The sequence below is a fragment of the Sphaeramia orbicularis genome, chromosome 12 (assembly GCF_902148855.1).
Source record: "Sphaeramia orbicularis chromosome 12, fSphaOr1.1, whole genome shotgun sequence".
Classification (NCBI taxonomy): domain Eukaryota; kingdom Metazoa; phylum Chordata; class Actinopteri; order Kurtiformes; family Apogonidae; genus Sphaeramia; species Sphaeramia orbicularis.
Window position 1 is genome coordinate 80,201,820 of NC_043968.1, and position 12,944 is coordinate 80,214,763.

The window sequence follows — 12,944 nt, forward strand, 5'->3', positions numbered from 1 at the left end:
TACAGACAACACCACGTCTCAGAGGGAACAGGAACGTGATTTTTGAGCAAATAAGAGGGTATGCACATACGTCACCTCCCCCCCCGGGCCACGCCTAGGGATGGGAATCGACAAGAAGTTAACGATTCCAATTCCATTATCAGTTTTTGCTTATTGATCCGATTACTCATTGGGTGAGGGAATAAAAGAGTACAAACAGGTGTGTTTACATGAACTGTCTTATATTTTCATGTCCTGCACAAAAAATATGACATATACAGTATGTACAAATAATAAGAACAGATGATACTGGGGCCTGGTTTGGGGGTGGGGTGGGGGTGGGGTGTACAGTGAAAGTGAAACTAAAGACTCTTTACTAATTCCTCTATTACCGCATTTTCTACTACAGAACTGGTTCGACTCGGCTCGTCTCCCGTTGTTGTGCACCTCATTTCCTTTCCCTTACCTTTGGAAACTTGTATTTGAGGGGGTACGATGTTTGTTCCCTGTACCGGAACCAGACCAGGCCCAGATAACGGCCTGGTGTTCACTCTGCCCTAGATTCACAAGCGCCGCTAAGTAGTGAATCAAATGAATCCCATGCTGTGGACAAATGTTTTGAACATATTGGAGGGATTCCACCCTTTTGAACAAATGGAAGCTCTGACAGTGTTCCAGTGGACCTGGTGTGGTCTGTTTAGACCGTTTCTGCCAAAAACGTCATGTTGGCTACGTTCTGACCAAAACAATGCAGCGTACGTGTGACGTCATCGCGCATGCACAACGAAGGGAGAATCAATCAGCAGAATCGTTAAAAACAGGCAAACGATTCCAAGGAATCGAGCTACTGGGATCCGGTTCTCAAAAAGAACCGGTTCTCAATTCCATCCCTAGCCACGCCCCTCTAAGTCAGACTGAGGGTCTTAAACCAACCTGCTCAACATGACGGAGTATAGCAGTAAACACAGGCCAGAGAAAAGGGAAAATGTGAAATCTGAAAATTAAATGAAGGACGGCTGGACTGGACATGGATCTGTACGAGCTACCAAAGACAAGTGGTCCACGAACACTGACATGTGGACACAAATGGAGGATCCTGACCTGATCCAGGGTGGAGGGGATCAGCGCTATTTGGACCTGAAACAAATATACATGGTTTCATCAGGACTGACAACCAGGGTCCAAACTAGGGCCCAGAACCAGCTGATCCAAAGTGCATTTACAGTAGACTGTGGACTGACCCCAGTGAATATATGCAGGATCTACTGGGACTGAAGAGATTTACTGAGTCTAGTTCAGATCCAGTACTTATACAACACAGATACTACTGCTGTGGACCAGCAGGGCACCACTGGATTCTGGGAAATTAGGAGATTTATACCACCTGTTTTTAACCCTTTCATGCATGATGTCCACATTTTGTGGACATATAGTTGAAGCTCACTTTCCAAAAGGTTATAAAAGGCAATATTTGTCCAAACCACATGGGGGAAGTCTCTATAAATTCTAAGCATACAATGAAAAAAGGATCATCTTAGGTTTAGAATTTGGACTGCTCTGTGATCTCATAAAGTTAACCTTCAAAGACCTAATCTATGAGTTTTCTGTCCATGTTTGTAGACACGAGTTTCACAATTTTATACAAAAAAAAACCCAAAAACAAAACAAATGTCCATGGCAAAGGACATTCCATTCAAAAAATGCATCTGACAAAACTGTTGCATCATGGTGTTTCCAATACAGGCAAATGTTTAATGAAATGAAAGCCAAAACCTTGTACTTTCCTGGGTCTTATAGGTTAAAATTCTTCTTAAATAAAAAATTCAAAAATGCATTCACTTAGCCTAATTCTGACAAACAAATCAGTCAAAAAAAGAATCTAGATAGGTTTTCATAATTCATGCATGAAAGGGTTCAATTCTGACATTATTCTTGTAATATTATGGCTTTACTGTCGGAATATGATGACTTAATCTCATAAACGAATGACATTTTTGTTAATTATGAGTTTTTCTATAGCTACGACTTTATTCTCATAACATTGTGATTCTTTTTGTATTCGACTTTATTCTCATTAAATTACAGGTTTTATATCGATATTTTATGACTTTATATTCTATATATTCTCCAGTTCCCCTGTATTTGTAAAACTGGGTTAGCCTCAGTTTCAGTTAGTTTACTAATCATGTAGGAGCACAAGGTTCAGAATCACAAAACGAAGACAAAAACCATGAAAGATCTGATCATGAAACCAAGAGCTGCACTAAGAAGTAACGTTAGCCAAAACAATACGTCATTTCAGGTCTGATTCGACCCAAAAATACAGCATAAATATAATGTTTAGCTGACACCAAACAGGGATCCACAGATCTAGGTTTGGTTTCCTGGATTTGTGGATCCATCTACGTCTCTTTTCTTTGTCTTTCGGTGTCTGTAAAACGATAGCTCCGACTGCTTTAAAAACCTGTTCATACAATCAATCTCACAACAGCTCTTCCCATTTTTTATTAAATATTCTTCTTCAGTTTAGACAGTATTAGAAGCCAACGCTGTCACTCATCTCCCTCTTTCTGGCCACTCAGTGGGCGTAACCGTGTTGACGTCACGTGCATACCCTCTATTTGGCGGAAATGAGATACGTGCGTTCAAAAGAGGCAGGTGTTGTGGATGTGATGGATGTTTTGTCGATTTAAAAATCAGAAAAAGGCACTTTCCCCCGTTCAGAGACCATTTTCTACCAACGGACTGGCAGTAATTTGTTAAAGAAAGGCATAATGCTTACCGTACACCCTTAGGCAAAAGTACAGACACTATTTTTGACAAGTTCAAGACCCTGGCATGCACTACATTGCTTACTTTGGATCTGTAAATTCTGACTCACGAGATTCAGTAGAAAAGAAAGTCTGTTTTTTTTTTTCTTTTTTTTTCTTCTTTTTTTTTGCGTTCTGTCCATTACACCGCTTTGAAAACAAGAGCTTTGTTCTGGCCACGCTTTCTCAGCTCACATGCTCAGCAGAAACCAGGCTGTATGGAGGGATGTCAGTCTCAGAAGGACCACATATGTGGATTACATAATGTACAACTGAAAAATAGTGTTTGCGATGATTGGGGGGGTCCTCGTAAATGCTCCAAACCACACACAAATACCAAGTCGTTGAAGACTTTTAAACAATTGTACAAAGTGGTCGGTTCGTTTCACTTTTGCTGTGCACATAATTAGCCTTTGGGGGGTGTTCACACTAGGGATGTAAACAATTATCGACTATCAATTAATTGCAATAGAAATTGGGTCAAGCGATTGTGTTGATTTTGAAGACAGCCCCCGGTGGCCACTGATGTTTACTGCAGTTTTTGTTCAGTTCATTAAATTTCTATAGAAAATATCAAGAAAATTAAAAAAAAAATAACAAATTAATCAACAAAAAGAACAAAATAATTAAGATAAATGAGTATAAAGTAACAAAATAATCAACAAAATGAGCAAAAATTAACAAAACAATCAACATAATGACCAAAGTAATCAGAAAATTAGCAAAAATTTCCAAAATAATAAAAAAAAGAACAAACAATCAACAAAATAACCAAAATATCAACAAAAAGTACAAAACAATCAATAAGTGACCAAAATAATCAAGAAAATGAGTAAAGATTAACAAAATAATTAAAAAGAACAACATAGTCAAGACAAATGCGTAAAAAGTTACAAAATAATCAACAAAAGGACCAAAATAATCAGCAAAATGAGCAAAAATGTACAAAATTTGCAACGAAAACAACAAAATAATCACAAAAATGACCAAAAACTTTTTGTGAAAATTAACAAAATAATCAAGAAAATGGGCCGAAACAAACATAAGTTCTCTGGACAGGCCTTCAACGACGGGTCGGTGAAACGAACCTGGACGACACCACAGACATCAGCTCATCAGGTGGAAAAACGCAGCTAATATTTAATGCAGAACTGAAACCATTCAGCATTAGTGGACTACAATTAATTAACGAAGACTAAAAGGCTTTAAGAGTCGTATTTTATGTGATACATATCTGTATATTTCAGATTTTGCCCTCTGAAACTACAGATTAGATTGATGGAGATAACTGTATCATTCCTTAAAAGCATCTCGAGGCCGAACGCAAATTCAATCTATTAGAAAAAAACATCTACACCGACATTTGTCTCATGTAAATGTTAGAGATATTCATCTAGTTCCCATTGATCACTGATAGGAAGTCATTTATGGACTTTCATTTGAGTCCATGACCTTTGACCTTGAGTGACCTTGAAGGATCAAATTTAAGGTCACCAATGTCTAGAATTCTAGTTTTCGTCATTTTGTTAGTTTTCGATAATAACCTTGGTCTGTACATAAAATATCACTGTGAATTCAGTTTGCGATGCGTGTAAATGTTTTCAGATTCTTTGGTATTCATATATGGATTGGAACATACGTTTGTGAAACCCCAGTTTATGCACAATCGTTGCTTTAAGTCGTATTTTATGCGATGCGTATCTGTGACTCCTCTGAGACCTTCGTACCTCTCCATAAGGCTGCATCCTAATACGTCTTTGAAAATGAGGCACTTAGTATTCAGCCACATACGTCAGAAAAGAGTTGATCTAGTCCCTACTGTATGTGCACTCACAAAATTTACAATTTTACAAAAAGGAAAAAAAAAACAAACAAAAAACCAGGATCGTGAAAATTACAACTTCACACCAATTTGATCCATGTTAGTTTCCCTTGTTTTGACTCGTGTTTGTTGGCATTTGGTTAAAAACTCTTGGCAAAAAATAAACAAAATGGATCGGAAAATGAATAAAAAAAAAAAAAAAAAAAAAAAAAAGAAAAAACACCAGCGATGAGGCATTCAGAGGGGTCTCGATGTAGGTTTTGGGCTTTTGGTCGTCTGCTCAAACACTGACTTTACTGGCCAAGGCAAAAATACTTCAGGGTCTTCACGTGTGCTATGACTTCAGTGCAAGTAAAGGGGGTTAGAAAACGGCCGCAGTGTCTTTTATCCTCGAAGAGTTCGTGTATAAAAGGAGAGTAACACTACAAAGCTGGAATGATTTCTTTTCCCCTTTCACTGGCTTTTTTTTCTCACTTGGCTTTTTTTTCCCCCGGTCTCTTCTCGGGCTCGAAGGCCCGGACCGAGCGCCGCCCGCCGCCCATTGGCAGCAGCGGCGTCCACAGCTAAACGACCCGAAAATGCTCTGCCGTGTTAGCACCAGTCGTCCTCCTCCCGCTCCCTGAGACTTCCTGTCCCTCTGCCTCCGGGTCCAGACCCAGAGTTGACCCCGAGGGTGAAGTGGTATCCGTTAGGGACCACCACGCCTCCCCCGCCCGGCCCTGCACGGCGGCGGCGGGTGCTGTGACGGCGGTCGCGGGCGGCGGTCACCGTGCGGCACCGAGGTCGTGGTGGGGCGCCGGCAGCCGTCCTCAGCCAATCGTCCTCCTCCGTGCTGCTCATAGCGTCCTGGAAGTCCCTCGGCGATCCTCCAGATGAGGCGCGTCCTGCCGGGTCAGATTAGGGTCCGAGCCGATGCGGGTCACCGGGTATCGGGACCCTCCAGTAAGCGCTCGTGCTCTGAAAGGCCACGGCTGAAGCGAGTCTGGTGCCCTGGTGGTTGTTACGGTGGCGGCGGTGGAGGGACGGATGAGGCGGGGGGTTGGCAGTCTTATAGGCCACGGCGGGGCGGGGGGGTGAGGGGCGTCTGGGGGAGCTGCCGGCGACCACGCCCCGGGTGCCTGAACGGAGGGGACCCCGCCGGCCCGGCTTTAACGGCACTGCTACCAAGCTGCAACAGAAAGAACATTTCATCTGCAGGTCAGAAAGAAAGTGACTTTGACACTGGGTTATCTTAGGTACGTTTGTCTGCTGTTTTTTCCTCTGTTTTCCATCCACCACAGTGAATAAACATCACCTGTTTGAGGTAGGCGGCGTCCTGTCCCTCTCCGGGGGACGTGGGATCGACTGGCCCGGCCGACCTGGCGTGGCCCTGCTCCCGGCTGCCGTAGCGTTCGCAGGAGTAGTAGCGCTGCTTCTCATCCGGCCGACGAGTGGTGCCTCCTCTCCACGGTGCGGCTTCGATCCCGTTCCCTGGTCGCTCATCTGGACAAACCTTCAGACGACGGGTCGGTGAACGAACCTGAACGACACCACAGACAGCTCATCAGGTGGAAAAACGCAGCTAATATTTAAAGTAGAACTGAAACCATTCAGCATTAATGGAGTCGAATCGATTAACAAAGACACAAAGGCAGAAGATGGCTATAGGCTCACTTTTGTACACTAATAAAATAATCAACAAAATGAGCAAAGTAATCAAGAGAATGAGTTAAAATTAACAAAATAAACGATAAGAACATTAACAAACTGAACAGAACTATCAAAACTAGAAAAGCACTCGGAAAGCGCAGACCTCAGTCAGATCAGTAGTGTCCCCCCCCCCCAACACACACACACACAATCACCACCAAAAATTTTAATCATTGTTCCGTGTGCCACTAATCAAAATTTCCTGAAAATTTCATCACAATCCGTCCCTAACTTTTGAGTTATCTGGCTAACAGACAGACAAACAAACAAACAAACAAACAACAAACAAACAAACAAACAAACAAACAAACAAACCCTGATGAAGCACTACCCCTGTCGTCCTTGGCGGAGGTACAATCACAAAATGACCAAAATAATCAGAAAATTGGGGAAGGCATGAACTTAGACAAAGAACTGTATCCTAAACTAAAAGGACCTTGTTTGATGTAATTGTTATTGGGATGAGTATATAATAATAATAAGAAGAAGTAAGAACCACTGAGAGCCGGGGCCGCGGCTTTTCACCCGGTCCCAGACCGACGGTGTCTTCTCCCGGGGCCGGGCTGCGGTCCTCTTCTCCTGCCCTGGTGAACAGACTGCTGTCTAGGACTGGTGAACAGACCGGGTACCGGTGTAAGACTTGTCTCTGTCCATGGTATCTCCTTGTAGTTCAGTGTTTTCTGTGGAAGTGACCTCTGCATGTTGCGGTGTGTAATCCGAAAGGGGGGGGGGGGGGGGTCGGTAGTTCGGTGTCCGTGGTTCGGCTAGGGGGGTGGTCGGGGGGGGGGGTGGGGGGGCGGTTGTACGGTAGTGATCTGTGCCACTTGTACTTCATGGAAGTAAAGGTGGAACTTAAGGCTCATTTCCCTTTCCTCTATCTCCTGAATCTTCACAAACTTTCATTTGACTGGGCAGGACGTTTGTCCTGTTCTATTCTATATTACACTGATGTAGAATAAGTCCTGGTGAAGATTTTTTGCATGAAATTTATGGTGTGGTGGCGAGGATTAGCGGAAACACTAGTAAAACGCTCATGCTGGATCTGGCAACCCCCAGTCTGGGGGGGAGGAGGAGAGGATACCACGCTCTACAGTATTTGGAATGTGATTGTAGTACCAGTTTTGGCCCCAATCCTCCATACGGCACTTTTACTGGTGTCTTAAAAGCCTGTAGGGGCTTGGCTCGTAGTGTATGACACCTAAATAAAATATGAATTCACTGTACATGACAATAAAAGTCTGTGAAAGTCTTTGAATCTGGTCTGTGTGTTCATGTCATTGGTTCTGATCCATACCCACGGTGCTGGACGGCTGCACCGACGCCAGCCCTGTCCAACGACTTCTGCTTCTTGTCCTTGTCTTTGTCGCGGCGGCGGTGGCAGCGGTGGTGGTGGTGATGGTGGTGGGCTCGGTCCTGGTTGTGGATCTGACCCGGCCCGGGGGCGGAGGACTGGGCCAAAGCCGGGCCGCTCCAGGTCGTACTCCCTCAGCGAGATCTCGTGGTAGCGCTGAGGCGTCAGGGACGACGCCGAGCGCCTGATTGGGCTGAGGGGTCCACGATGGGCTGGAGGGGGAGGGAGGAAGAAAGACAGGGGTCATGACGGTACTGGATGGACCCCAAACCCACTTTGACCGGATCAACATCAAATCCACAACACACAGATGACACGGCGACCTTTAGGCCAAAGAGCGACGCTGGGCCCGGTCCTTCTGCACAGGCGTCGGAAAGGTTGTCAGGAGGATGAGCACCAGTTCCCAACACAACTGGAAACTTACTGTTCGCTCACAAAACTTACAAAAGTTGTAAGTTAACAGGCGTCTCTGCGGACGAACGAAGAAGAGGAGAGGCGCTGACGTTTGAGACGTTTGTCAGATTAGAAAAGAGAAACATCTGAGTGTATTCTCTTTCAATTAAAGCGTTATAGTAGATCCATGTTCCAGTTTTAAACCCATAAAAACCCAAACAGCCACCAACGACCAAAACCTTCTACTGATCTAAACTGTTTAATTACCTGGTGATCCACTAATCCTATCAATCCATGTCAATAATTGGTGTAATATACAGTTTATTCATCTTTTCATGGTCATCAGATATGACCCATTTGGACGTCAGGGCTCCGTAGTTACCATGGAAACACCGTCATCTTCTACAACATTGATTCACCAGTAAAAACCCATGGAGTTGGATCAATGACAGTGGATGGACACACTGGGTTTATATGTTAAGTAATAATGAAGTGACCGAAAATGGAGTAAAATTAAGTAAAAAAAGAATAAATAAGCAACCAAATTACCAACGACAGCCAAACTGATCCATAAAATGAACAAAAATATATAACAACTCATGGAGTAATAAGCAACATGAACAAAATGAGCCACAAACTGAAACAAAATTGAAGACAAAAACATATAAAAATGGCAACAAAATGTAGAAAAATAAACAAAATAAGTACAAAATTTGCAAAAATAAATAAAAACACCATGTAAAATGAACAAAATTATTTTAAAAAATTACAAAATGATGATAATGAGGAAAATAAGCAAATACTGTCTAACAATAAATAAAAAGAAAAGAAAAGAAAAACAGCAAAGTGATCAATAAAATGATCAAAAATAAATAACAAAATAAATTAACTAACAAAATAAGCCACAAACTGAGCAAAATTGCAGAAAAACTATAACATGGGCAAAGAAAACGTAGAAAAATAGTCATAAAATAAAACTCATGGAGTTTGATGAATGACAGTGGTAAATGAACAAAAATGCATAACAAATCAACAAAATAATAAGTTACATGAACAAAATGAGCCACAAACTGAACAAAATTGAAGAAAAAAGTATAAAAATGGGCAACAAAATGTAGAAAATAAAACAAAATAAGCAACAAAATTAACATAAACAAATTAAAATACCATGTAAAATGAACAAAAATTATTTTAAAAAATTACAAAATGATAAATAATAAGAAGGAAAAATATGCAAATAATTGACTAAAATTAAGTTAAAAAAAAAAAAAAAAAAGAAAAGAAAATGAACAAAAACAGCCAAAGTGATGAATAAAATGATCAAAAATGATAGTAACAAAATAAAATAGTAACAAACAAAATAAGCCACAAACTGAACAAAATCACAGAAAAACTATAAAAAAAAAGGCAACAAAACGTAGAAAAATAAATAAAGTCATAAAATAAAACCCATGGACTTTGATGAATGACAGTGGTTATAGACACTTATTTTATGTTTAGTTACTGAGATATTTGCTGATAAAGTCACTTGTTATTCAGTTTTGATCTAATAACCTCTGAATTTACCCTGAGCTTTAATGAACACCTACATGATCAGTGAATCAAATATAAAAAAATACCAGCTTTTCACAGAAAAAATGCTAATCCAGAGGATAATATCATAATAAATGCTGATAAATCCCTTAAAACAGGTGAAATGTACAGTAAATATTCCCTTGGTAACAGTCCCAGAAGTAGCTCTGGTCGTTATGGGTTCAAAGTCTACGTCATGTTTACTTTCGGTGACTCCGCCTCCAGACAAACATGTTCTCCGTCAGCGCCTCCACCTGGTTCTTATCCACTGACCGGCCCGAGCTACCGGCAACACGCTGATGTTATGGGAAACAGCCACAGCAACGAACACGCCATCCCATAATTTATCCATTTCATCTAACAGTGGGGGAGACTGGGGACAGGCGTAACATGGGTCAGTTCTAACACTTGCAATTGCTGCAATCAGGAACAAGTTAGGACTCACCTAATTCTCTCCGCACATGCTCAGTTTAGTCCCTTATGTCCACATGGGAAGTTGTAAGTGTCATGAGGCAACACATCAATATTTATGAGGGAAAACATAATTTTGTAGTAAGAAAGTACATTTTTTTGCCTAAATTACTTTAGTGATTACTTGGCGTCGTTTTGTAGTTGGACTCATTAAAGGTATGTCATGTTGATTATGTGTCTGTTTAGCGATCTTTCATTCAGGTTATCTGTGGTAATGCTTTAGCTTCTAGCTGTAAGGTAAGCTAACTGATCACTAATGCACTCAAGGACAGTTGGAACAAACTTACTTGGGGCAGATTGGGTACGGTTACATGATTTTTTTAAAATCTGATTTATTTTTCCAGAAGAAATTAATCCAGAACTAAAGTATTTTCTCTTCTTTTTACATAGAAATGTTAAACCCAAATAAAGGTTTACATGAGAAATGTTTATTCGGTTTTCCCAGCCCTTCCGTTAGCTTAGCTTAGCATAGTCAGTGCATTTCCATGGTCACACGTAGCCAGTTTTTTAAAGGTGATTCTTAGTCTTTTGTCAGTGATTTTGTGAAATCCGATTCTCCCAATTATTTCTTTAGATCTGCGACTTACTGCACTCATACAATCTTGGGACTTGCTGTGTTGACGGAAGGTTGGAAAATCTTTTTGCTGGAAGGGATGCATGCGCTAAATTAGCTTTGCGTTACCATTTTAGCTTTGCATTAGTTTTTATTTCCCAAGATTTATTAGTGCAGTAAGTCACATGACCATGATTTGAGCCTCAATTTGTGATCATATTGACCCCAGCGGACTAAAGGAATGATTAGGGAGAACTGAATTTCTCAAAATCACTCATAAAAATACTACGAATCACCTATAAAGCCTGGCTACGTCTGACCATAGGAATGAAGCGATTATGCTAAGCTAGGCTAAGCTAAGCTAACGGAAGGGCTGCGAGAACAAGGCAATCAGTGCACTGCAGTACAAACTGATTTGCTCACTTATCGAACTCATTAGTGCATGACAAATGAATGAATAAAAAAAACAAATGGTGAACTCTTCCTTCAGGGTTTTCCAGGCTGGTAGATCCCATCAGAATAGCCCACTGGAGCAGTTTGGGTTGACTAGACTGCAGTGCATATTCTTCCACCAGCGCAGAATGTGTGCGTCACTGTGACAGGACAAGACAACGAGCATGTGCAGAATGGAAGGAATAAAGTCCAAACACTTGAAGCTAGTTTACACTGCAGTTTGAAGACACCGGGTTAAAAGAGCTCAAAGTTAGAGACAGAAATGTAAAAAAAAATGTACTACTGTCCCCAGTCTTCCCTATCTCCACATTCATCTGCTTTGTGTTCGTATTGACAGATGTAACAGGCCATAGTTTACCCCCCCAGTCCGGACTACACCTGGGGTTAAAGTGGCCTAGGCCAGATGATACCCAGGTATATTGTGGTCTAGGCCAGGGGGGTCAAATTGGGTCAAATAAATTGGCGCTTTAACCCCAGGTCTAGTCCAGATGGGGGGTAAACTATGTCCTGTTACTCTGGGTTTTATATGCGGGGTTTTATTCTGGGATTTTTTGTGCTGTTTTTCTTCTTCCCACCTCAGCGTCGCCTGTAGCTCCAGTCAGACACAACAATATCACAACACTGCTAAAAAAAATACTGATATTACCAAGTCTTTTAATCTAGAACAGTCTTAAAATCTTACTTTTCCACATGCGTGTCATTAAAGGGCTGCATTTTCCTTCGAATTATTAAAAAAATATTGAAATGGTCCTTGACGGAGGCTCTGAAAATGAGAGCTCTTCATCGGTTTCAGGTCAGATTTTAAGACTGAATGCGACATCAATGACAACAGAAGGTTAGACAGAAGTGTTTTTTTGTGACGTGATTAAGAAAAAAAAAAAAAAAAAAGAGTTATTTCAAAGCAGGAAAGCAGCAGCAGCACTGTCTCTGCCTTGTTTTAGTAACAACCCACTCACAATACTACACACTACTGTACAAGTACACAAAAACACACAAAAAGTCCAAAGTACTGCTGTTGAGAAGCAGGACAGTGTGGTGTGACGTCTCCAGGATGGAATGTGAACATGTACTGTGTGGAAAGTGTGGAATTGTGTGATTGTTGATCAGTTGTGTGTTTGGTGTGTGTATGTGTTAAAGGAATGACCTTAATGGTGTTTTTTTTGTTTTTTTTCTTATGTGTGAGGTCACTTTGTCCATGATGGACCAGAAGGTTTGATATGAGTAAACACATGAAGGCAAACATGAGATATGAGAAGAAGAAGGAGGAGGAGGAAGGGGGAGTGGACAAGAGGAAAAGAAGGTAAAGAAGAAGAAGAAGAAGAAAAGGTGGCACAACAGGTGGTACATACTGCCAGGTGGGTCCCAGGGACGTGGCGAGGGTGGCTCCGCTATCAGACAGCACATACAAGAGGGAGGTGGGCAAAACATTAGCAGTGGGCATTAACAGAGGAGAGAGGGATGACAGAAGAAGAGAGGAGAGGAAGAGGAGAGAAGAGAACAGTAGAGAAGATGCTGGTGCTACTCTAGATTATTTTAGTCTTAATAAATCTCATGAAAAGACCAAAATTATCTACGTAAATAGTTCCAGTGTCTCTGTATAGGCCCTTTTCCACCGCAGGAACTTTTGCAGGAACTTTGAGCATTACCCTGAACTTTCAAAAACCCAGGTGTGTTTGCACTGAAAATTACCCTGGTAAATTACTTTCCCCTGGCCCCGAACTTTCCCCGAAGAAGTTCCTGGTAGGGAGGTAGTACTTTCCAGATTACCAGGAACTCTTAGGGGCGGGGCTGTGTGCTGGAGAACACTGAGTGGTGGACTAGACTAGCAGCGTTTCCACATTCTGTTCACCA

The 12,944-nt window shown here is 41.6% G+C and overlaps 1 protein-coding gene across 1 annotated transcript in view; it reads right to left on the reverse strand.

The window, feature by feature from the left end:
• The window catches only part of LOC115429602 (voltage-dependent N-type calcium channel subunit alpha-1B-like), a 469,655-nt gene that overhangs the window by 50,933 nt on the left and 405,778 nt on the right, over nucleotides 1-12,944 (reverse strand). The window lies entirely within an intron of this gene.